This window comes from Copidosoma floridanum, unplaced genomic scaffold (assembly GCF_036245765.1).
Source record: "Copidosoma floridanum isolate Cflo_tuat_1 unplaced genomic scaffold, Cflo_Japanese_pri ptg000020l, whole genome shotgun sequence".
Lineage (NCBI taxonomy): Eukaryota > Metazoa > Arthropoda > Insecta > Hymenoptera > Encyrtidae > Copidosoma > Copidosoma floridanum.
Genome location: NW_028321897.1, coordinates 23,198,649 through 23,226,435, shown reverse-complemented (window position 1 = coordinate 23,226,435; position 27,787 = coordinate 23,198,649). Strand labels below are relative to the sequence as shown.

At 31.6% G+C, this 27,787-nt stretch overlaps 1 pseudogene; it reads right to left on the bottom strand.

The window, feature by feature from the left end:
- Nucleotides 1–626: 626 nt before the first annotated feature.
- The window catches only part of LOC149374417 (uncharacterized), a 91,542-nt pseudogene continuing 64,381 nt past the window's right edge, over nt 627–27,787 (bottom strand).

Here is a 27,787-nt window from a genome sequence, read left to right as displayed (position 1 = left end):
TTTGGCCTGTCTCTGGTTTCTTGAGGCTTGACGGGAGTTTTGCCTGGTGGCCGAATACAAGCTCGTAAGGTGAAAAGCCTGTGCTTTTGTGCTTTGACGTATTGTAAGCAAGCATACACAATGGCAGTAATGCGTCTCATTTTTCGGTCTCACTAACGTTAGCTTTCAAATATTCGGTTAGAACATGGTGCATGCGTTTAATTGCCCCATTGCTTTGAGGATGACATGTCATACTCCCAAGTTTTCCAATTTTGAATAATCGCATGAGCTTGTCCATTGTTTTGTTCATGAAATGTGTTCCTCGGTCTAATAATAATTTTTCCGGCTCTCCAAAGTACGCTAAAAATTTATTTGTTAAGGCTTCTACCATTTCTTCAGCTGTTGCTCTGTGTACCAGTATTAGTACAATAAATTCAGTTAGCCAATCTCGTATTGACAGGATACGTGTATAGTCGTTTGTTGAAGGCTTATTAGTTGGTCCATAATAGTCAATCGAGATTTCCTTGAACGGTCTGCTGGGCGTATCTATAACAAGCATAGCTTGCTTTGTTCTTACATGCACAAGTTTTTTAGTCTGACATGACTGGCATCCAAGTATAAATCACGTTGGCCCTCATATTCCTCCATTAATAGTTCCTTGCTATCTTATTGTAGGTCTTGTTCATTCCTTTATGACCCCCAATTGTTGATTTGTGGTACTCTTCAATAACCTTGTACCTTTGATCCACTGATGGTATAACTAAGGTGTTCATGTAAAAATTCGCTGTGACCTTGAGGTTCTTAAAAATTTTTTCAAATTGCTCCACAAAGTAGCTCCATTGATTCGAGTTGAGTATTGCCAAGTCACGTATCACGCCTATCAATTTTATTTTAATAATCCTTACAAGTGCCTTGAGTGACGTAATGCATTTTTTAATATCCGATTTTAGAGCAGTATCTTCAAAATGCGACTTAATATACATTCGCATTACCGCAACCTTTCTCACCTCTGTTTTCATGACGTCACCAACCGTTTTTTCCTCATCATTTAAGACTATTGGGTCTATGTATCCACGCTCATAAAGGGCGTCTATCGTTTTTGTGTTGGGCACGCTTTCTGTTACCGTCATAAATACCAGATTATCTTAATGATGGAAAGGGTGATCTTTTGCCCAATGGATTCTTTGTAATGGTTGTATATCCGAGTCCTTTTCCAGTAGCTACGGTGGTTTTTTATGGGGTAGCCGTGTTCTACACACTCTGTACTTCTTGAGCTGTGAGAGATTCGACAATACTTTATCTTCGAGGTTTGTTTTTCCTGGTTCATTTTCTGTTTTGAGCCTGTTCTTGTTTACGCCAGTCTCTTCCTCCACTAAGAAACTGGAAGCTCGAGGGTTCGAAGTAGACTTTTCAGTCGCTCGAAGGGATGCAAGGTCATCTCTTCCATAATTCGAATAATATCTCCATCGCTTAGTGCAGGAGTTGATTTATTGACTGTGAATATACAGCATCGTTCAATAATTATACAAATTATGAATAATAACACACTTCATACTAAAATATAATTTTCAAATAAGTAGGACTTTCTCCATGGATAATATTTACTCACAGTACCTTTCATCTTCTGCCACAAAACCTTTAACTTCTTCTATTTTGAATCACGAAGTCCACTTCTAGGCCGTTTGGTTACGCTGATGCATTATTCAAGAGATTTCCTGTATTTCTAAGCCTATCTCCCACAAGGTTTTTATACGCATGAAGTGAGCTGAAGTTGGACAAAATGCCATCAAAGAGTTATTTAAATGGCGATTTCGAAAAGAAGGGATTAATCTAAAAATCAATTTTAATGCCAATATTGCTGCATATGACTCAGCTTGAATTTGACTTTTTTTCTAGGATAAGCTGTCTGCTTCAAAAAATCATGTTCCAACGTGTTTGCAAGTCTTCTTAATCTGTAGAAGGCCAACACTCATGAAAATGTTAAGTGTCTGTTGTAAATAATAGCACCAGTGCGTGGCTTGTTTTCTAATTTTTGTTCTAAATATCTCAATAAACAATATAAGTGTTATTTAACTACTGCCTCAAGAGTCGTTAAGAAAAGAAATCAGCAGAATATTCTGTTGAAATTTCATTTTGTATAACTGTGTTTACTTGTGTTTATAAGTAAACCAACATGGCTGTCAAATAAAATAAAAAACATTTATCATAAAATGCAAATTAGTAAATGGTACACTGAGAATAAATAAGCCTACAAAGCTTTAAGGGATAACGAATATAATTACATATTTTAATTTAATTTAATACTCTGACAACTTGAAAAAAAAATTTCTTCAATGCCAAGTAACGGGCCAAATATCACCTACTTTAGCAACGCTGAAACTATGTACCCTTAAAACAATAACAAAAAAATGTTCTCCGTGTTTTTATGGTTACTGAAAACGATTGCCAACTTTTAACAAGCAAAATTAAAAAAAAAATATATTATCAATTTAAGGAAGATTATTACCTAATGCAATGTAACCTGGCTTTTTAGTTTCAAATAGAATTCAAATTGTCAAAATTCGAGCAGAATCTGATTAAAGACTTACTCAACGACTTAAGCCAAAATAATAGATCTGTAATAGCATATGCAACGACAGTCTTAAAGAACATTTAAATTCTTGTTTTTTCTAATTCTCATTACTCAATTAAATCTATTTATAATAAAAACTTAATTAAAGCAGAAAGTGTTTATTATTGAGAAAGTAAGACTAAGCTGTGCTTAGATAGCTAAATTAGCAGCAGATTTGACTATTTATTAATATTTATTGACCGTATCTGTATTATATTTGTTACATTCTACCTATTACAATAAATGAAACTGACTAATACCATAAAAAATCTTATTTAAAAACATTATCATTGTAAACATTGTTCGTTGATTAATTTTTCGTCATACACACGATCTCCGTTTCTCTGATATGAAAAGATTTTAACTGAAGAGAAGAAACATTTCCTTACTAATTGAACATTGTAATAAGAGTGTTTATTTATAAAGAATAGCTTAGGTTCTGCTTTTTTCTAAATGCATTTTTAAGGCTACGGGCACTTTGAGACAATAAATCTCTTTGAGCTTCTACACTAAATGTGAGTTCACCTGCTGATACATAAACAAGATAACCTGAACGAAAAAAAAACACAAACGCTTAGTATAAAGTGCCTCAGTCTTTATTCCAAGTAACAACAAAGTAGTTATTCTGACTTATCTAAGAGCTATGATTTTCCTACACTTAATAAAAATCTTTACCCGATTGGCTCTGTGCGCCAAAGGTATTAGTATTCCAGAGAATCATCGATAAGCAACTTGCGCAGTAAGAACGCGTCAACTTGGAGAAGCGAAACGCCCTGTATACAATTTTTTGCACCTAAAAAAAAATTCGGTTTTTTTCCAGCTACAAAGATAAGAAAACTTTAGAAAAAAATTTCAGTGTCTTAAGATCTTTGGCAAGTATTTTTAAGGTAATGTTGTGGAATATTTCTGTTTTTACTTTTACTTTGATTTAAAAGGATCATTTGACAAAAAAACAGTAGTTATAGTTGTTAAATTTCACGATATTTGGAAAGTATTGATAGAATTAGTAATAATTATTTATTTCAATATTGGTTTTATGGTTATGTACCAGAAAAAAAAAAAAAAAAAAAAAAACCCTCGAAAAAACAATTTCTCTCAATTTTGAGTGTGTGATAACGCTAAAATGATTTTTAAAATACCGCACTTTAAAAGAACGGAAAAAATAACACACAAAAGCGTTATTTTTAAGTCAGAAAAGAGTACCTGCATAATCTTAAAAACCATTTGAAATTTTCAAAAATTCCCTGGAATTTATTTCAATCAAAAAATCAGAACAAATATAATGTACGTTTGTTATGGAATCAACACGTTTTCCAATTTATAGAAAGTTTTTTGAAATAATGCATCGAACTAAAGCTTTTTTTTTAAACTCTTAGGTAAAATGGGGTATAGTGGGACACTTTTTTAAGAAAAAAATATTTATTTCTTATTTTTGAAGTTCCACCAATGCTAATTCACTTAACTTTTATTTTAAATTAAGAATATAGATCTTTACTTAAGAAAACAATATGTACTGACTATGCTTATGATTATCCGTTTCATTAAATAATTTTTCAAACAAGTCGTAAAATCGGCAGTAGTGGGATACAGTCTTTAAGGATAACGGCAGTAGTAGGACACTGTATGTGGTAGTAGTGGGATAGTTCATGACAATGTTATTTGCTTATGTAAGAACACAATTATTTTTTTTTTTTAGAGGTGAATTATCTCTCTCAAGAGCATTTAAATATTAAAAATGATCGATTCATAGGGACTTCTCTTTTATATACATTTTTTACAACGATATCACAAAATCCCTACTTACTATGTCCGGTAATATTAGAGGAAAAAATGTTGTCTCATTTATTATAAACTAAATAATAAAATTATTTATAATACAAACTACCAAAATTATGATAGTGAGCACAAGTTTAGAATAAATATTAGTTTCTAAGGTCTTAAAATTTTTCTTTTTTTCTTTTTATTTGGCTCTGCTACAAATGAACTTTACACGCACTTAATACTGTTTTATGATCTTTTAGTTTAGAGAAAAATTTTTTTTTTCCTGTACTATTGAGTCATTATTCGCATTTCCGTTTTCTTATTGTAAAGTTGGTAAACCAAAATTACTAATAATTTTTTTTCCCCGCTTGTTTCTTCGAAATTTTCCAAGTTGACTCAAAAGTACTGTCGAACAGGGACCAACGTGCATTTAAAAAGAGATAAATAACCTGCAAACTTTACTGGTAGCTGCAGCACATTGACCAAACATGATTCATGTATATGCACGTGGGTCTGTGCTGACCGGGAAAGAGAAGCAAATAAAATAATAAAATACCTTTTAATACAGGGAAACAAAATAACTTGAAAAACTGATAGAGGCAAAAAGTCCAACTGGAAACAGCTAAACTGGGGTACAATACTAAATGCTGGCACAACTTGATAAGATGTTAAAAGTTAGAATAACGTAAAGTTAATGCATTTAGACACATAATAATACAAACTACAGTAAACCTAGCAGAGCAACATTGTAAACTTTTCGCTCCTTTTAATAGATGAGCTACCCTCTTACACCATAGAATTTTTTTTCGCAATAGCCTGATTTCTATGATTTCGACAAATGTTGATACTCTTTAGAATGTAAGGGAAAATGGGAAAATTCAGCCAATAATTTACAATAGCTCCTTACCCTCTTCTTGAATCAGACATGTCGAGAGAGGGTTTGTACGGCCGCTCTCATATAAGTAACAGAATTTTTGAATCCCCAGGGCCCCACGTGCCAACATCCTCTCTGAAGAGTAAGCAAAAGGAAGAATGAGAATTGATCACACTATTAACATTTCGAAATATATTCGTAGCTAACAATAAATTAAAATGATCGGCAAGTTTAGTTAAGTTAACAAACAATGAGTCACGACAGACACTTGATTAGTATTTCGACCAAAACTACAGCTACTTCAGAGATAAGTGGTTGGACCACTGTTAACAATTACTCTTTTTCGACTATCAACTTGTTCGATTAATGTATTTGGCAACCTTAGCAACTATTATGGTTATTAACATATAAAAACTACTATCACTGAACCTGTAATTAATATAGCAATACATTAAGCGATTATTCTATTAATACTTACGTTAAATATTAGGCAATTTTCACCGCTTTTGTTACAACAAAGTTGATTGAGTAAACGAATCATGCTTAGTCGAAGTAAATTTTTGTAATATGTCATTCTAATGTTAACATAAAGTACCATAGAAATTTTGTAAAATTTTGATGTAAAAGAGAAAAAAAGGGCACTTATGAGTGAATCACCTTCCCTTCTCTTGACGCATGAAGAAGAATAAGCCGGATGTGGGATGTGCCAATTTTTGACAAGCAAAACTAAAGCATCTCTAGCAAATTGGATTTTTGGTAATTGTCTTTCCTCTCCAAGCTTTTTCTGGCTCAATTTTCCTGCGCTGTCTTGAACCAGCGCGTCACAGAGGTCCGCTACTCCTTACAGAAAGGCCCAGAGGCCCCGAGAAAAGCACTTGACTCGACGATGGCCCTTCAAGGTAGACTAAGTAGTATGAGACCGCCTCTGCTACAACTCAGTCTACTATAAAGAGAGGCACAGTACACTTCAAATTTTACCCTCAAACGATTGACTGGATAGTTAGAGTCCGTCTCTGCTATCCCACGGTCCTCCACGAGTGCGGTTTCAAAAGTTTTAACCTCGGACACTTCACGCTGGTTCTTCTTGAGTACATTCAAATACTTAAAATAAAAGTAATTTTTTTCAAAGTATTTAAATAGTTAACTGTGTTCTTTTCTTTTGTTACGAAGTCTGCATAATTGCCTATTAAGGCATCGTTAAGTTCTATAACCACGAGAATAAGTAATCGAGTGTTTTTCGTAAATCTAGAGCAATTACAGTTACTCCGGACGGTATTGCTGGATCACAGATTGATCGCAAACTCAAACTCATACGTCACGTAAATCTGGGGCAATTACCTTTTACTCTGGATGGTACTGGTGGCTCATAGATTGATCGCGAACTTAAAACTCGTTCTTTACGTAAATCTGAGGCAATCACTTTTTACTCCAGATAGTATTGGTGGATCACAGATCGGTCACAAACTCAAACTATTTTTCCCCTTGCGTAACCTCTAGGAAGCTACTACCTTTAACTTCTAGATCGCGGACGGGACACTAGTTTGACACCATCGCGTCGGGTATTCCTGACGAATCAGAGGCGCGCCACGAACGAGTGACAACCTCTTCAATTCGATCAGGACAGTTGGGCTTTCCCTTTTCAGGACGCCCTGTCAAGAGATTTAGCTACCTTTAAGCTCCGCGTCCCACCTACGTGCCCAGTGCGAATCAAGAGTTATTAAGTGCAAGCTTGGACTTAAATAATACGTTGCGCCGACGTAATATTATTTAAAGATTTCTTCTCAATTTTTAATTTTTAAGTTAATTTTTTTTTGTATTTCTAACAGTTTTCTTACTTTCTTGAAACTTCTTGTTTAAATTTTCTTTTAACTCTTTACCATTTTTTATTTTTCATCTTTTTTGCTTATTAACCAATTTTTACGGCTTTTTCAATGTTTTACCTTTTTTTTTTTTTTTTAGGTAAGTAATGTATTAAATTATTAACAATTGCCATGGGTCGGTTCTCCTTAGCTGCTTTTTTATTATCTTAAAATTAAGATTTTACAGAAAAGATATTTTTTAAAAGAGAATAATGTAATTCTTCTGTGGAGATAAGAAGCAAGTTTTTAAGGCTTAAATACCAAATAAAATTATAATGTGAGTAAAGTAATACCTGTACTTTTGTGTTGTTAATTTTCAGAGGTATTGAGTTTGTTCAGTTTTTTTTAATATTAGTATGATAAAAATTAATTATTGAAAGTATATATCATTTTCTGCAAAGTTCATTTTTTTACATTGGGTAGGATGAATTTATACAGATGGTATTGAGGATAGGTATCAGATTATGTCTATTTACCAGGTAACAATGCTTTCATTCACTCAACTACTAACCCTTCAAATATATTTGAGTTTAGTTTTACTATTTAAGATTAGACTTATGACACTTACACGATTATTATGGTAAAAAGCATGAAATCACAATCGTTTAAAATAGAGTTTGGTCTTGTCAAGTACTTGTCCCACTACTACTTAGTTTAAAAAAAAAGATGCAGTAGTAGGACAGCAAAGATAAGCCTTATCCCATTTTTACATGGTGTTTGCAGAAAATATGGGTATACAAGGACAGGCTATATTTTATGGTGAAGTAATTATTTTTCAGATCTAATTAATAAGTACTTGAGTGTCTCATTATTACATATTAATGAAATAAATGTACAAAAAAAATTTCATTTTTGGTATATCATCTTGATAGTCAACTTTAGTGTCACTCATAAAATGGATGAAATGCCTCGTTAAAGACGTATACATCAAACAAGTGCTTAGGCAGCTTGATAAAATATTTTTTTTTTTCTTTCTTGAACGTTTACCAGGATTATTTTTAGGAGTCTTATCTTGTTAAAAGAATATTAGAAATTTTTTTAAGAATATCTTTTGACAAATGAATTTATCAGTTATGATTTCTCCCTCCTGCCCCTCTTTCCCCTGCAATTTTTGCGTTGTCCCACTAGGGGAGACCGGGGAATGAGGGACACCTTATTATTAACAACTTATTGCAGCTTTCATTTTAAAGTTAGATGAACCAAAAAAACTTATTTCTAAAGAAAAGAGAATGTAGTTATCACAACACAAGCAAATTTTATAAGAACAATAAAACTTTTTGTTTGAAAACGGCACAAACCAAACTTATGAAAACTGCTAGTAGTGCCTCATAGTGTGGTACTTCTAGCTCGAGGAGGGGTACCACTAGCCTGATAAATCACTATGATTTGTTTGGGTAACTCGTAAAATTAATTTAAAAAAAAAAATTTTTTTTTATTGAGTACACATAAAATAAAATTTAAAAAAATACGAGAGCATGTATACATGTATACATATAACAAATATTTCAAATCACATTGAAGTTGTAACTTTAGAATTACACTTTTCATTTTTGATTGACATTTGGTTCTCATCCCAGTTCCCTCCGTTACTTTTTTTTTTATAGTGACACACCATTTGTAAGATTTGCTCAAACAACAATTTCTTTAAAAACTAAATTACTTCGTGTATCACGGTGTATCACTGTGTATCACAATGTTTGCTTGTCTGGACAAGGTTAGGAAATCTGTTTACGGTCGAAGCTCACCGATAATATAGAGGCCTTCCATGCTAGTAGCACCCCACCTTAAGGTGCCAGTCATTCCCCGTATAAATCACGTTATTATTTTCTAAATAACTTTTTTCCCATGCCTCTGAGAGCAAATATAAAAAAAGCATGTTGAAGCTCAAGGTTAAATCTATTAAATAGGTATTATAAAAAAGTTTAAAACAGGTTTATTTGTATCAAGTGTGTGCGATTAAAAATGAGGGAGCAGGCACTCTATTAGATACAATTTTACATGTTTTTTATTTAACGTCCGCTGCATTGTTAAGTGTTTTTACTGAGCCATGAAAAAAGTAATTTCATGAGTAATTGTTATTTACAAGGTTTGAATTAATAATATTTTATCATTCGGGAGTAACGGAGATGCTAGAGTTACCTAGTAAGCTTGTCATTCCCCAGTCTCCCCTATACCCCATTTTACGTTACGTTTTTTGGGTTTGGAAACTAACACCAGCACTTAGAGGGCTGTAACTGTAGCTGAAAAAGTCCTTACTAATGTACTTTAAAATATTTAACTGTAATGAAAAATCCAGGAAAGTGTTGTTTTTACTACTATATCCTGCTATATCTTTTTTTAAATAGTAAGGACAAAGTAACAATATTAGTGATTAAATTAACATTATTAGTAAGTAAAGGTGTAAAAATATTTATTTAGGGATGTTAATGGATCTGATTAAAAGACTGACATTAATTTTTCCACTTTAAGTCCTAAACAGTATTCATAAACGTCATTCATTCCATACATACAATTTCAAAATTGGAGTCATGATTATGTTAGTAAGGAATTTAAGTATCGTTGATGGTTCATGCAACGGTACAGGGTTAAAGGTAGATGAATTATTCAAAATAAATATTAAAATACAAATCATAACTAGAGAACAAATTAGACAAAATTACTGTAAATACAGAAAATATATAATTGTTACCGTTCAATTTGTACAAAAACAAATTTCTTTTTGCTCAAAAACTTTTGATGATTATTATTATTCATATCTAAACCTTTATTTTGTTTTCTTTAGAAAATCTTAGCTTCTTCACAGTCATTTTTATGTGACATCATCTAGATGCAAAAATGGAAACGGAATTTTTACGTAAATTAAGCGTGAAAATAATTTTATAATCAAAAATGTATTTTAGGTAGAAATTTCAAGTTTAATATAAAATAAAAATAAACAAACTAATTCAAATTAAAATACTGTGTTATTTAACAAAGAAGCTATATCGTATTTACAAATCTATGAAAAAAAATATGATTTTCATAGATTGAAAATTAGTATATTATTTTACATAACTAAATTAGTTATTCAAGTGATATAGGTTTTTTAATGATATTTAATTTTTATATTTCAAACAAGGTCAAAAATGTAGGTAAAAAAATCTAAATACTTTCGAAAAAATGATAATAATAATAAAAATAATAGTAGTGCCACATAGTTATTATATTTTAATGATACGGCTGACGTATAAGCTTTCCAAACATGGCATGGTTAAGAATATGGCACAAAAATCTATCTGCTTCGACCAGCACACTAAAAAACGATTAATAGTTGCTACACTCACTGACAGAAACAATTTTGAATGTATGATTTGAAAAAAAAATGAACGTGAGAGCTGCCCCAGCAAAATTGCGTCCACGAGGACTGCACACAGAGATCCTGCTGGCACGAATAATCACATTGTCACCAGAGCCATGTCAAAGCTGAGCTTCAAAAACTTAGACAGTGGTGTGAACACCTGAGAAACCCAAATTTTTCCAGACATAATAAAGGAAATTTAAAAGTTTTGTTGTTTAAAGAGAAAACAGCGAAAAAGCAGCGAACAAAATCAGCAAATCCGCATATGGCGTTGAGAGTGAAAGCAAACCAAAAATACCCATATAATCCTTACCCTAAACCTTATGTCATAAAAGAGAAAAAGGAAGTAGAAGAAAAACATAGTATACAGGAATGTTAGAATAAAGAGTACTAGTAAAATAAATTGATACAGGTTAAGCCATAAATGCGAAGTACACTACCGTAAAACGGTTTTTTCTTCCTCTTTATATCTCTAAGTTCGTCTCAAACAAAACACGACTAAAATGTAAGGCAACTGATCGTCGAACTATCTAACTCCACAGTGTTCTCAAACATGTTATATGACCCCACAGGCAAGATGGGGTACACAATATTACAACCAACTATCCCCACACTCAATAATTGACTAATCCACGCACTTAGTAGCTGATACGAAATAGGAGATAGTGCAATAAAACATATTGCGATAAAAAATTTTCAAACAAGAAACAATAATAATATTCATAATAATACTAAAATAAGCAATAATAATAACCGTACAAAAAAAAAAGTAAGAAAGGTAAAACATACGATCTTCATTATATTCTTTATGTGTAAGGAGAGAGGCACACTTACAGCTTAAAGCTGAGCTCGAAAAGGGGGAACGATTGAAGAAAGAGTACGGTACTTACGGTCATGCACTAAAAAATATAACTATGGATAAGGTGTTAATAGTGTCAGGATAAATATTCATTACAGGGACATCAATACTCATAAATCTAAAACGCTGCATATTGAAGACTATAGAAAAAAAGAAAAATATTTTTAATGCATGTCTACTATTTAGAAATGGGTGTGGGTGTGTGTGTGTGTGTGTGTGTGTGTGTGTGCAAAAATGTCCCTAGTGTATATGGTTGTTAAGGTTAGCGTAACGTTTAGTAGACATAAGCCTGCCAATAGGCAATAAGAGTATCGTGTGTAATGTCCAAAAACTAAAGTAAAAAAGCTCATTAAATAGTTCACATTTAACACCCTCCACTTTCTGCTTAAAAAAATATGCAGCACGGGGAAGTCTAACATAGCAAGTATGACTTTTTATATAAAAGGCAAAAAAGCATTATTGGAGAAGCTGTGTCTAATTCAAGACACTTCTTGCACAAAAACAAAGAAGAAAAGTAAGAGAAAAAAACCGCAGCATATTGCAACACCTTTTTCTCTCTCAATTAGTGAAAATCACAATAAATTGACCTCAGACCCTATTTAAATAGTTTAAGTGTGTTTGTGTGTGTTCGCGTACGCAAGCGTGTAAGTGTGTATGTGTGTATGTGCGTCTTTTTAAGGAACTATACACTCTTCAGAGCCTCTACAAATTTATTTTTCTGCAAAAAAAATCATAAATTAAATTTTGTGCTTTATTAAATTTAAAAAATATTGCAAGTGCTATTCACGTTGGCACGTCAACTGTCAACTATACTTTTCTGAAGCGAGCACACTGCTAATATCATCATCATAATCATCGTAATTACCATCATCATCGGTATCATTAAGACCACTATCAGAATATTTATCAACGTCATTATCACCATCATAATCGTCAATATCATCGTTATCTTCGCCATAATAATAATTATAATCATAACTATCATCGACATTTCAATCATTATGATCGTCATTATCATAATTATTAATAGCATCATCATTATAATCATTGTTATTATCATTATTACCATGATCATCATCTTCATTATTAACATTTTCATTATCATCATCACCATCACGAATATCATTAACATTATAAATATTATTATTATCATTATCATAACTGTCATTGTTCTAACCATCAATATCACGACTATTATGATTATCATCATCAGTATTATCTACAATGACAACATTGAAATTGTCATGGTTATGATCATTAGCGTCAGTTCCATCATTATTACCCAATTATTGTTATAAATATAATTTTTATCACCATTGACGTTATCATGATCATCGGTATCTTTATCGTAATCAACATTACCATAATCATGAGCAGAATTATTATTACTATTATTATTATTATTATATTTACCATTGTTATCATCAAGATAACCATCACTATAATCATAAACATTATTTTCATTACCATCATGATCGTTAAAATGATGATCTACATCATCATAATCATCGTTATTATAACCATTGTACTTATCGACGTCAATATTCGTATGATCATTATCATTATCATCATTGTCATTTTATTTTTCAACACTATTATAATCATTATTATAATTATTTTCATCATCATTTCAAGCATCATCATTGTTCTTATTATTATCATCGTTATCAATACTATGTTCATTATCAATCTGATTAACATTATTGTAACTATAATAATCATAGTCAATATCATTATCATTAATAGTAAGATTATAAATATAATCAATGTTAATATCATCTTTCCTATTATTATTATTATTGTCATTGTCATTGTTATAACCATTATCATTACTTTTATTGTTATAGCTCTCATGATAATTCTCATCATTATTACCAATACCATTCTTATAATCAATCATGAAACCGTTACTATTATTATCGTAATAACCATTATTGTAACAAATAATGTCACTTATGTTTTTATAATTATAAACATCATTATTATTATTATCGTTATTCTTACTATTAATACCATTATAAATGTGACCAGTACGGTTTTTACTAGAATTACTATTATTATCAATTTTCTTTATAACTGTTATTATTTGTATAATAATAACTACTATTAATATAACTATCATGTTTATCACCATTATTACTATAATTGTTATTAGAATTATTATCTCTAATTTTATCAGAATCATAATCATCATCATATAAGAGCGCGCGGTGGCTCCGTCGGCTAGGTCGTGGGTATGTATTGGGCTACTGCAGTTCATCTTTTTTCGTTAAATAGAATTTTATCTATCATGTTGTCGAGATTTAAAGTTTTGATCCTTGCAGCACGTTAAGTTCGGCTTGCCACTTAATGCAGTCAAAGAACGAGTGTTATACATCATTTTGCTCGTGGCCCCAGTACTTAGAATCAGCCGTCTGTGTTTTCCGTACCTTGTTAAGGTACAAGCAGAAGTACCTTCCATCCAATCCCTGATGGTATCTTCAAGGTAATTTCTTTTTCTTCTGTATTCTACGATACTATTTTTTAGTGAGAAGTAGCAGCTGACATACGTAATGCCTTCACTCTTTAACCAGACACAATGTTCTTCTAATGCACTTGCGTCTTGTTAGAATTTGTCTGTTCTAGGAACTCAAATAGCCGACATATTCAATGCGTTGCTCAGCCACTTAGGCGGCTCATAGTTGCTGTACTGTTTACTAATAAGCGCTATGTCTACCCTTGTTTCACAAAATTTCTTGTGGCAGAAGGGCATCTGCGTTAAATGTCCCGTTCATCATCCTTTACAGAACTGTGGGCATTATGTTAGGTTTTTTTTCGTCCAGGATCTGTGTGAATTCCCTTCATACTTTAGATCTAGGGGTACTTTAGATTTGCATAAAACGCATCGTTGTTCGGCCTTGCAGTCCTTAGCTATGTGCTTATCCTTCCCGTATCTCCAGCAGAGGCCTGATTGGTCCAGGCCTTTACAGTCGTATCTTGTGTGCCTATATCCCAAGTACCTGTAGCATCGCTGGATGATGATCCTGCGTCTAATTCGGCACCTGATCTATCCTACTGCTATCGTTCCTTTTCTTAAAATTGACACAGCACCAGCCTCGTTCATTTTGGCCAGCGCCATTCTCTCCAGCCATTATCAACATGGTGGTAGCATAGCTACTTTAATTTAACCTGGGTTTTCTTTTACAGTTTGAGCAGCCTCTTAAATAGCTACATCAACTTTCTCTTTATCAGCGACCGCCTGTTAGTCCAATACCTTTAAAGTAACTCTAGGCTTCCTCAATTGTACCTTGCCTGCGGTTCCGATAGCCAGTGAGATGGTCTGCGTTAGGTCATCGTCATTATTATCATTATTATGATTATCATGATTTTTATTGAATCGTTGATTATTATCACCGTTTTTTTATCATCTTTATCATTATAGTTATTATTCACAACATTGTTTTATATACATTATTACCATTTACAACATTATTATAATCATTATTATCATTGCTAATATCATTATTATTATTCTTATCATGATTATTGTTAAATTTACTCTGCTTATTATTATTTTTATTATTTCACTTATAATCATTATTATTATTTTCATCACTATTATTACCATAAATATTATAATCATTGTTTTCATTATTACAAATAACACCATCATTATTGTCATTATTATCAACGTCAATATTGTCATCATTATAATTATTTGATCATTACTTTCGTCATTTTTATTATCATTTCTTATTATTCATATATCCGTTATCATAAACATCGTCAACATAATGATTAATGATCCTTTTTGTTTGTTATCGTTGTCATTATTATTTTCTTCATTATCATTGTCATAATTATTACTATTATTATCATTATTATAATCATAGTCATACTTTATTATTATGATTGTTTTCGTTGTAACTTTTATTATTATTACTATTACTATTCTTATTTTTTTTTTTATGATTATTATTATTATGACTACTATTTTAATCATCTTTATTATCATTTATATGATCAGTATTATTACCATCAATAAAACTATTTTTTTTATCATCATCACCACCATTATCATCACCAATATTGTTATCATTACTTTTATCTCTATCATAAACATAATCATCATCATCATTATCTATATTTTTAACAATGTTATCATTATTATTATCATTGTTATAATGGACGCAGTTATAACTGTTATCGTAATTAATACTACAGTTTTTAATATTATTATTATCGTCATCATCATGAGCATCTATAGCATTATGGTTGTTATTGTCATATTTATTATCATTATTACTATCTTTATATTATCTCTACTGCATGTATTACTATTATTTATATTTTTATGATTATTATTATCATTATTACAATTATAATAACTCATTATTGTTATTTTTATAATCATGAGCATCATAATTATTTTTATTATTAATTTTATTGTTTTTATTTACTTTATTATTATTATTATTTTTATCACCATAACTATCATCATCATCATCACATCATTATCATTATCATTTCTATTTTCATTATTATTATCCTTTTTTTTATTATTTCTATCTTTGTCGTCGTCATTATTATCATTATCATTGATAATATTTTTACAATTGTGATTGTTATCATTATTGACATTGCCGTCGTTGTGGTCGCCGTCATATAAGTTTTCATCATTGCTTTCATCAGTATTGTTGTTGTTCATATTATTCTTGTTATTATCGCAGCCATTACTATCACTCTAATGATTATTGATATTACATGATTGATAGGTAAGGACTTTCTCTAGGCCATAGACTACGGGTTGGACGAGAAGGACACTCGTGCAAGTGCCATCTAGAGAATAAGGTGAACTAGCAAGTGCAAGTAAGTCTAGGGTAGAGAATGCGTTACGGCGATTGGTTGAGCCTAGTGCTAACAATTATACACTACTGACAGATTCCATGGTACAGACAATGATGACAATGACGTATACGTTGACGTACACGTTATCTTTTATAATGTCAGTCTTTAGATGGTAAAAAACAGGCTGAAATCTAAAAAGGAATAGTTGCGATCGATCACTGTCGATCTTAACTTGCAAAGGTGTGTGATGGTGGGTTTTCAGAGCAAGAAAACTTTTAGTGTGACTATCTACACCCTTGGTAAGTGCTTTTCTTTGACAACAGAGATTTTTCCAAGAAATGTTGGCACACCTGAAGAAAAATTATCCAAGGTCAACACAAGAGAATCAAGAACTTCTAAGGGATTCATTGGGACACAGATAAGTTAACCAGTCTGAGCCAAGGGTGAGCTATGCTTGATAGAAGGCAATAAGGGAACTGAAAAAACAAATCTGACAACTTTAGCAGATAATTAAACACTCCTTGAAGATGGTAGGGGAATCCCAAAAATTAAAATAATTTCTCAAGAATAAAATTTTTAAAAATGCATGCAGGATTTCTATTAACCGTACAATACCATTCAAAGCAAATTTTTTACTCCCGGGTAGGAAGTGAACGTGGTCGATTGGGATCAGAAAGATGGTGATGAGTACGGAAGGTGGACAAGTAAACAAACTCAATAAACTGAAGACAAGTATAGGTTGGATTGCGCGAGGATGAAAAGAAAGATATACAAAAATATAGAGAACAAGACTCAAGTAGAAGAAAATCTCTAGTTATGTAACAGAATAAACAAAAAACAAAAAAACAAAATAATAGTGGTGTCAGAACTCAGATCCACAAACAGTTTTTCGTGCACAATGCAGCCAAGTGAAACGTAGTGCGACAAACCTAACCTTTACACAACCTCGGGCCCTAAACAGAGTTTATTGCCTCACAACCTTGCTGGACTTGTTTTAATTTTTTTCACTACGGCGGAAAACATAAAATTTGTGATTTAACAGTTCACTGGAGCAATTTTTCGAGTGGGTCACCTGTCCACTGTAACTGAATCAGCATCACTAGTAGAGCCTCGAACGTCACAGTTTTCCATGCAACTTTACCATGCTGCCCATAAAATTGCAAAGGCCAGGAGAATTTATTGCCTATTTCAACTTGAGACAACCATAAAATATAACCTTTTGCGGGTATGGATCATGTTTCAATTGGATGCTTATTGAACTAACGTTCGTGGGTTCAAGTTATTACTGCAGGATTAAAGTGTCAAGTTTTCGGGAGAGCATTTAACTCCTGAAGGCTTAAAGAGTCAAGTTTTTGGGAGAAGATCGAGGTGAGGACGTGGAAGAGTTGGACGGTCTGGGACCAGGGACCATTCGCCCTGTAGCCTTTTGTAGGGCTACTTCGTGGACTCTGTGCTTCTTTGACCCTAGAGCTTGGCCTGTGCTGCTAATATTTTGTTTTTCACTCAATACCTTCAAATACGGAGTTATTTGTAAGCCTGGGCTAATTTTTATCTCTCTAGCTAGTTAAACTAAATCACCTCCTCTAACTGGGCTGTAGTACAGGCCAAAATTTTATGTCTCGGACGTCTACATGCCTACATCCCACAGCGGAGGGATTACTATGTATGTTCCGTAAGCTCGGCTTCTTGTAACTCTTCGGCTGCATCTTTCTGTCCTGAGGTGGTAAGAGTGGCTTTGTCAAACCAATGCGCTAGTTAACTATTCATTTACATACACAATACAATTAATGCATTCATACATGTAATATACAATTTCAAGACATGCCTGCATTCTTACAACGAAGCTGGTCAGATTATATGTTAGCATATGATGAAATATTTACTCTAAAGCTAATACACACACATGCCTTTATGTGACTTATAAGCTTCTGTACATACGTAATACAGAGTATATTTTTTTTCGTGATAATCAATAATCATTCAACACTTCTGCTTTAATCGTCAAGCAGTATAGATATCAAGCTACTGAATAGAAAGCGTGCGTTAGGTTTTAATAACTGTGTGTGTTTTTTTATGTATACATGTATGCATATAAGTATTTTTTTTCGTGAGATTCATGATAAAGGTCTCGAATTTTTTGTGTAGTTAGAGTTTTTTCCAGTGACATTCAGTAAATAAAGCTGTTACAATTTGTGCTCATCATGTAGGACTGTAGTTCTTGTACTACTATAGTGAAGATAAAGAAAAAAAAGAGGAAGAATGTGGTTTACTTCTTCATTGATAATTTTCTTGTAGACTTCTCTGTTTTGAGATCAAACATTTGAAGCAGCTCTGGAAACTTAACTTAATAATAATTATATATTTGTGTATATTACTACTAAAAAATTTACTTACACATTTATAAACACACACATATATATACATCTTCTTTTTTTTATATTATAGTGCTCGACGTCTGGTGCCTTTAGTAAGGGCACTACTATGGGCAGTTAGCACTTGGGAGAAGGAAGCGAAGAAGGATGGGAGGCCTCTCATTACTGAGAGTGAGGTAGGGGGTAATTAGAAAATTTTTGCTGCGGAAAGGTCACCTAAACCTTCCTCGAGAAGCATTGCGTGTTAAAAAATCACAGAGGTACTTGCCCGAAAGTCGCACTGGCCGGGAATCAAACCACGGTCTCCCGCGTGTCAATTTATGACCTAGCTGACTGAGCCACCGTGCGCTTACATATATATATATATATATATATATATATATATATATATATATATATATTTCTAAATGTGTAAGTGAATTTTTTCTCTCTGTAACAATTCAAAGGTAGCAGCGTTTTACTTTGTCAATATGTTTGTTACTTTTTTTCCCATTTTCTCATTCTTATATAACGTTAATATTGCTATGTTTTTTTTTCATTTTCAAAATTCCGTTATAAAATCCATGTAGTTTTCCTTTCTGAGGTTCTTTCAGCACATAGACTATCATTCCAACGTCCAAGTTTTGTGGCTTCAACTTATTGTCATAACACGATTTTGTATTTTGTTTTGATATTTTAAGTCTGTTGCAAGCTATTTCTTTGATTGTACATAGATAGCGAGCAAGGTCATTTACGTATAAGCTGTGTGTTTCGTGTTGAAATTCGTCTGGATGTAGATTTAAAGAACATACCTGTATACCAAGGACAAGTTCAAAAGATGTAAGGCCTGTTTCTGAATGAAGTAAAGTGTTGTACTCATGCACTGCAAGGGAACCATTTTATCCCACTTGTTTTTATTCTTATGGATAGTTCCTCAAAAACTGTTCAACATAGCGTGGCTTCTCTTTCAAGATTGTTGGTGGTATGCTCTAGTGAGAGCCTAATGGAATACAAACATTTTTTATATTTCTGTCAATACTTGATTAATAAAACTTTTTGATTTGTCACTCAGAAAAGTTCTAGATACGTTAAAAGTTAAAATAAAATGTCTTTACCAAACATAGGCAATAGTTATTTAATTGCCCATAAATAAGGAGCAGGAACTGCAATGAAAAATTTTGTGAGTAAGCATCGCATTGTTAAAGTGTGTTTATTGCCTGATGTACTCGTACTTTGAGGAAAAGGGCGTACTGTATCTATAGTGACTTTGTAAAATACTTCTGATAGTGTGTTTGTTATAACCACAGGTTCTCTGAATTTTATGTGGACTAATTTTTGTTCCTGTCAAATTTTACATTTTTGTATATATTCGGTAATAACGTGGTGCATTTCCTTCCAATTTCATTATTCTCTCATTCATCTATCAATTTTTACAACTACTACTCTATTACTTCTAAGAAAGCTAGTTTGACGAGTAATTAACTTTTCTATTCTGTCTTTTAGGGATTGATAAAAATATGCAACAAAACAAATTTTCATCGTAAGAGAAAGATGACGTTCTTCTTCTTATAAAATGAATGGCAGTTCTTCTCTAGAAACAGTATTGGTGAGTATACCTTTTCTAGAATAACGAGCAGTGTTAACTCTTTTCACTGATAAAGCATTAGCAGAATTTAAAAAGCAGGCTTGTAAAATACTAGGTCTTATTTTGCTGTTAAAGTTTTTATTTACCTCTTGTACCAATATGTAGCGGTGTCAGTTTTTTTTTAAGGGATAACGTCTTCGAAATTTTGTTAAATTTCTGATAATTCTTCTTCCAATATTGTTTATATATCTGTTAGTAATGTATTAATTATTGATTTTGAATCTATAGTTTTTGGAATAAAATGAATTTAGTTGTCTTTCATATGAGTTTAATTTCGCGAGTACTTAAAAATGTTAATATTTTTTTTAAAAGTTACATTAGACTGATTTTAATAGGGCTTATTTTTCTTGTGATCTTTTTGCTACAAGTTTAGTTCCAATGTCACTGTATGAGTTCTAATACTGCTGTATTGCTTGCTCACAGTAAAATATTTTAATTGAAAGTTTTCTTGTAAAATAGTTATTCTGAACAGTTTATTATTAGAATTTAGCAATTTATTCCTGGTAGGTCCATTTCTGTGTGGTTCAATTGGAGATTTGACTATGATAAGATTCTCGTTTGCAATACAATTATTTATTATTTTATTGGTGTATTTATTTGATATAGTAGGAGAAATTAAACTTCAAGGAGAGAATAAAAGTAAATTCAGTTGTTCTTGATCAAAGTAACTGCTATTATGATGTTCAGAAGGGGACGTAGGTAAAGATTATTGTTTTACAAGATCGCTATTATTTGGTATTTTACTCTTTTTATCATAAATATCCCACCATAAAGAAGTATGATTCTATTCTTTATTAAATTTTCCTCTGTCACGAATTTCATTATTGTTAGTATAATTTTTAGAATCAGGTAACTGCTATTCATTTTCATTTGTATAGTTCACTTGAACTTATAAGAAGCGTTGAAAACAAGATTAAAATATTTGTTGTATTGTAATTACATTAAAAGTTTCTCCGCCTAAAAAAGGAGAGTCTTTGTCTGGTTTAAATACTACAGATTTTTTATGAACGTTATTGGCTCAGAATAAACTGGGCTTATTTGGAACGTTATTTTTTCTTGTCAAAATGTCTACATTTTTTTTTATTATTCCTCCAATTTTACTGATTTTAGAATTTGTGTCACTTGAACTTTCCATTTTATTCTGTGTGATTTCTTCCGCAGGTGCATTTATTAAACTCAGCTTAAGTCATTGTTTTGTAATGGTATTAGCGTGTTGGATTGTGTGTCACTCAACTGTGAAATAGACGTGGTGTTGAGTAAAGATGACGAATCTTTCATTTAAACTCTTAGTGTTTTTTTGCTTTGTCTAGCTTTTAATCTCTCTGCTATTATAAGTGCATTTAATTCACCTTATCTGCCTTTTATACCCTGACATAGTTTTAATAGTGCATTCCTAGGTTTAATCTTTTTTACTTTAGGTGCTAATTGTATACTTTCAATTGTATCGGAATAAGATTGATTAGTTTTTTACGTACTATGGTGAGCCACTAAAGTTTTAGTTTATTAAGGCTTTATAGGTTACAAACGAGCTTTAAGTGATATTCCTTTGCACAAATAATTATCTTCTCCACTTGTGTCTTTATTAAATTCTATTGTATTTGTTAATAAGGCATCTGCGTTTGTATTGAATCCACCAGGTTTGTATTTATGATTATTGTTGTAATCTTGAAATCTTGCTATTTATCTACATAACCTACTCATAAGATCTTTGATAGATTCAATTAAAAATAGTGGTTTGTAATCGTAAGCTTTAAATTTTCTGCAGTATTAGTGATGTCAAAATATTGGATTGCTACAACTACTGCTAAACACTTTTTTCCGTTGTTGAATATTTTTTTTTAGCTTTGTTTAGAGTTTTTAATACATACGCCATTATGCATTTTTTTTTGGTTCTCCTTTGCTTAATCCGACCCCTCATACAGGTGTTCTGCATGATATTTTTTCCAAAGCTTTTTTGCTAATTATCGGTTGACTCTAACTTGTTTTCCTTAACAAAGATGTTAGAAGTTCGGCAATTTCTCTAAAATTTTTAACAAAATGACGGTAGTTGATTGCTAATACAAAGAATTGTCTAAGATTTTAGTAATTGTATTGTTTCAAAAATTTTTTAACAGCTTCTAGTTTTTTTCAATCTGGTATGACTTCGTAGCTACCTTTTTTATGTCCTAAATAAACTACTTCAGGCTTTAATAATTGACATTTGTCTAGTTGTAGCTTCAAATTTGATTTCATAAGTTTTTCAAACAAATGAGTAATTTTTTTGTTACATAATTTTTTGAGTTGACCATTATGTTAGGAAATACAAAAAACTTAAGTCCTTGCAGTCCTATCACAGTAACTAACATTAACCGCTGAATTATTGCAGGTGCATGGCATAGCCCAAACTGCATTCCAACATATTCATAATATGAAATATTTACCTTAAAGCTAATATACACACACGTTTATACGTGACGTATAAAATTTACTTTTGTCATGTAAGCTTGCATACATACACAATACGTCTTGTAAAAATATGCCGGATAAAGTACGTTTTTACTTAGAATATAATTTGCCTGTATCAATTAAACATGTAACAATAGAAGGTGTTGTAAATAAAAATTTTCGTCAAGTTTAAAAATTTGTAAAACAAAATTTCCAGTCTTCTACTTACAATATGTTTTTGCAATATTATTTAAAATTTTTTTTTTCGGAGATAACAAATATGTAAGTTAAAATATTTTTGAAGGAAGTGAGGTCTAAGTTGAAGGATTAATAGTTTTTACATACAAAAAGACATAAATTGTTGTGTTAAAATTTTAACCTTATATATTTCTTTTTTTTTACTTCTATTTACGTCATATCGATACGAACTGCATACGATAAATATTGATTTTTATAGCTTTTCTGACATTATATCCCTCTAATTTTCGTGATTTAACCTACATGTAACCAATGTCTTTAATACATATGTTTTGAAGCATCCTGCACCACATATGTTTTTTTTAATTCTGCACGCCCTTCATAAATAATAATTTTCTCTGTAACCAGAAAATTTTATAGCACTTTGACTTCCAAAGTCTCCAAATTTCTTTTACTCACTTAACAAATCTTATCTTATCTCTGAACTCTCTTTCTTTTAATAAAAAAACTTAAGGCCCTTTCACCTTTACAGGGTACTATCATGTAAGAAAACAGGTTTTTTCACGAAGTCGTTTAGCAATAAAAAGCTTCCTTACTCTTCCGGGACCCCGATTTTTTCACACTATAACTCGGTCTGTTACTAGAAGCTGTCAACCTCAAGTTAAGATTATATAATATTTGGGCTGCATTAACAGCCCACATAAGCCTACCTTTCAAAAAGACATACTATCCTGATACTGTAGCACTTCTTTTCCAGCGGCATTAATAAACAAAATAAATTTTCCCCCTACCCCCCTCTTGTAATGGAAGGCCTCTCATCCCTTTCCTTGTCCCTTTCCCAAGTGCTGAGTGCCCATAGTAGTACCCTTATCAAAGGAGCCAGACGTAGAGCACTATAATATAAAAAAAAAAAAAAAATTTAAAAACTGCGCTGGTATTCGAAGCCTCTTAAAATACCCAGCTAGGGTCCTCTCTTGTCCCCCTCCTCCGTCATCCATCACTCCTCCAACAACTTGGCTAACTCTCAGACTACTCGAGACAGACTGTTACGTCAGAGGTGTCTGAAAATGACTCACCCCTGCCTCTGCCATCAACAAATTAATTTTGTAATGCAGTTTTTGGGAAACATCAAAAATTTCATGCAAAACTTATTTTTGTAAGAGTATTGTCGTACTTTTGTATATCTTCTTTTAGTAACTGTCCTTTTCTTGTGAATTTAAAATTTTCTGCAATCTCGAAAGTGGCTAGGGTATATAATTATTTTAATTTTTCTTTCAGTGTCGTATGATTTCGCGTAAGATTTTTCACACCCATATAATCGCACAAGTTATTTAATGTGATTTCTTCTATGCAGTCTAGTAGATAAGGAACTTTTTCTCTGATGTTAGCTTCGTAATAGTAAATAGCCCGTCAAGTCTCCATAGCCATCTGTACCACAAGACATGATATTTTAAATTTAATTACACCAAGTAGAATAAAATAAAACAGTAAGCCATGTGGCAATAAAGATGCACGGCTTGCTAAAAAAGGTTAACAGTACTGCATGAGCACTTGGTTGCTTCCACAATATTTAATAAGCTCGTACACGTATCTAAAATTTTGCGCACTTAAAAGAACTGCATCCTCATAATCATTTTGTTACGTATTTGCTTGGGAATAAAATAAGAAAGAAAATACCTACTGTACGTAATCTGACATTCCGTTCCTTCTATGCTTTCCATTACATAAGTGGACAAGGTGAAAGTTACATATAGTTTGACTGCTGTTAGCTTTTGCAACATTCTCTTGTCTTGTGATATGTACTCTTTACACTCCTACGCTATAGAATACACAGACCTGTACGAACATACTCTTTCACGTTTGCTTATATGCATACGAAGACATTGACTTTCGCCTGACAATAGTACTTTTTATAATAGCTAATGTAACCTAAAGAAAGATCTACTGTAGTGTGACAAGAGTTGCTTTTTACGAAACGTAATTTTTCTCTACGTTTAGAGAAAGATTTATGCAAAGCGGTCTAGTCACATTAAAATAAATGATAATAATCGTAGAGCTAAAACTAAAATCCAAAATGTCACTTTACTTATATTGTTAGCTTGAGAAGCAACATACTTTTTTCTAAAATAGCTGTAAGGACCGTTGTGATTTAAATATCATACAAATTAAACTAAAATTATTATTTAAAGAAATAACATTATCTTTAATGATTCAAGTTTCAAGTTAAAAGGCTACACTAATAATAATTTGTTCATAAATAAAAAATATTCTTCCAAACTAAAAATAAAATTTTTATCTTATTTATTTTTAACAAAAATACTGTTTGATAAGTTCTTATCTAGTTTAATGCAAAGATTTAAAGGTTGCTAGGTCTAATAGTCTGCAAAATTATGATACCAATAATGCAAGTAATATTTTCTGTGTAACGTTACAAGAGGTTTAAGTAGTAAGTAATTATCAAGGTTACGTTCCACATATTGATAAGAACAAGAGTATTGGTTACTAAACAAAAACTCTTTCGCAACATACAGGACAAAAAATTGTCATCTGTTGATAAATTATATATATATATACTAGTGGGGCTCTGCCCCCTGTGTGCTCCACGTGCCAACCCCCCCTTTTGTTGTGTCATAAGTGTAATTTTTTCAAAATAAGGTTTGTATTATTATTTTTTAAAGCCTTGAAAAATCATAAAGTTAATTGTTAGTATAAAAATAATATGTTGATGTATATTTTATAGAATTCGGAAGACGATGGCATATTTCAAAAATACTCGGGAAGTAATTTTCTACGCTGGGGAATGATTACTGATCTGCTTTTAAGGAAATATAAAGAACAAGCTGCTAATTTCAAATAAAAGTGGTAAAGTTTATATAGACAGAGGGATGTGTTCTTGACTTTTTGTTAGTAAGCTTTATTATTTCTTTTAGTGGCTCCCTTTTTTAAATAAGCTGTCTATCCTGTATGTGTCAATAGATATTTCTTAACTCTTATAACTACATATGCCCTCTGCAGGCTCTGCGCACTAACCCCCGTAATTGCAAATTACATTTACGAAATATAAAAAAAAACCCGAATTATACTAGTTGTTTCTTAAATTTATATATTTAATGAATGTTTATTAATCATTATTAATTATATGAATTTTAAACAATCGCTTTCTATTTTCCCTAAATAATGCCTAATTATTATTTATTTAAAACGATAAAGTATTAAAAGATTTCAAGTATCGTCAAAAATTACAAAAATTACGATATTGTTAGAATCACAAATTGATTTTGTTCTAACAGTATCGTTAGTTGATTGTTTTTTCTCTTTTGATTTTTTTTAACCAAAATTTTGGCCCATTGGTATTTTTTTCTTCGTTTTTTTTTTACTTCGTGAATTCGTTTTAAAAAATTACAAAATGTTTTAAAGAAAAATTTGACAGCAAATTAGACTCTTAAATTGCAACGAAAAAAATAAAATTCTTCCTTTTACATTTACAAAGAACTTGAAGTCATAATTTAATGTTGGGGATAGATCTGTGTAAGAAAATTATTGTCAAATAATTAAAATTATTGAGAAGCATTGTCTAGATCTAGAAACCCAAAAAAAATTTTTATCCAAATTAAATCAGAAAACAAATTTAAAATCAAAAATATTGTTTGGAATCAAATCTTAGAGTAACAAAAAAACTATTTTATAGTTCATTACTATTTTTATACTTTCTTGCAAATTTTCTCTTTCATCAAAAAAGCAAATTTTAGTACCGTCTTGTATTCAGATTTATGTAATCATAAGCAATCCGTTTTTTGTAATATGTTTTCAGATACACCGTCATCAATGCAAAACTTTAACAGTGTGACAAATGTAACTCAAAATTTTCAAATCAAGAGTGTCTATCATCGCACGAAAAAATTTACAAAAAAAAATTTTTTGTATGTGATATGCGTAGCATTATGATATTAGACAAGAAAAACTATTTGCGACACACAAAGAAATGCCGAAACATTGAAAAAAATTTAAAGGTTTTAAATGCGAAAAATACCAAATGAGAGTTTTTATAAGCACTACTCTGCTTACGAAGTAAAAAAGATAGATTCAAGTATGGTAAAAAACATGAAAGATATTTTACTTTTACACAAATGTATATTTTTTAGAAAAAAAATCATTTTTTTTTGTTTAACAATACATATTGTAATGTGATTTTTTTGATACTAAAAAGTGTCCATATTTATTTACTATAAAAGGAGTACCTTTATTACAGGAAAAATGGATGCGTAAACATTTTACTACGACCTCTCCTTTCACATATTGTTTTTTTACTTTTACACTCTGATTATACTTCAATTAAACATCACATTACTATGTATATTTTACACTAGTCTTTGTTCAACTATTAAAAATACTAACCCTATTGAAGTCTATTTATAAACAAGTTCTACTGGGCACAAAAGTACAAGTGACTGTTAATGAGCGATACAAAAATAGCATGGGTCATCGGCAGTTGTGCAAGCTGTACCAATGACAGCTGTGCACCTACCTGCATATGCCACCTTTGCTGTTTATGCAGCCGTATGAAGCTGTCTACAGTCGTACCAGCAGTTTTTTTTCCAGCGAATAATAGACATAATCTCATTAAACAACCAAAGTAAATCATAATGTTATTCATGAGTCTTAGGCAGCAAAGGTCTTATAACAAGCTCACAAGGATGAAAAGCAAGCAGTATTTTTATTCACAGAGATAAATTTTACAAAAATTATCTCACGCTAAAACGCTATAACCAGCTTAATCGCTGAGTTTAGTCCTACTGGCGTGCTAGAAGATTAAACAGTGCCACTACATATAGAAATATATATATATATATTTTTTTACATTATAGTGCTCTACGTCCGGCTCCTTTTAATAAGGGCACTACTATGGGCACTTAGCACTTTGGAGAAGGAAGGGAAAAGGGATGGGAGGCCTCTCATTACTGGAAGGGGGGTAGGGGGGAATGAGGCAATTGTTGCTGCGAGAAAGTCGCCTAAACCCTCCTCGAGGAGCATTGCGTGGTAAAAAAGCACATGTGAAAGACAC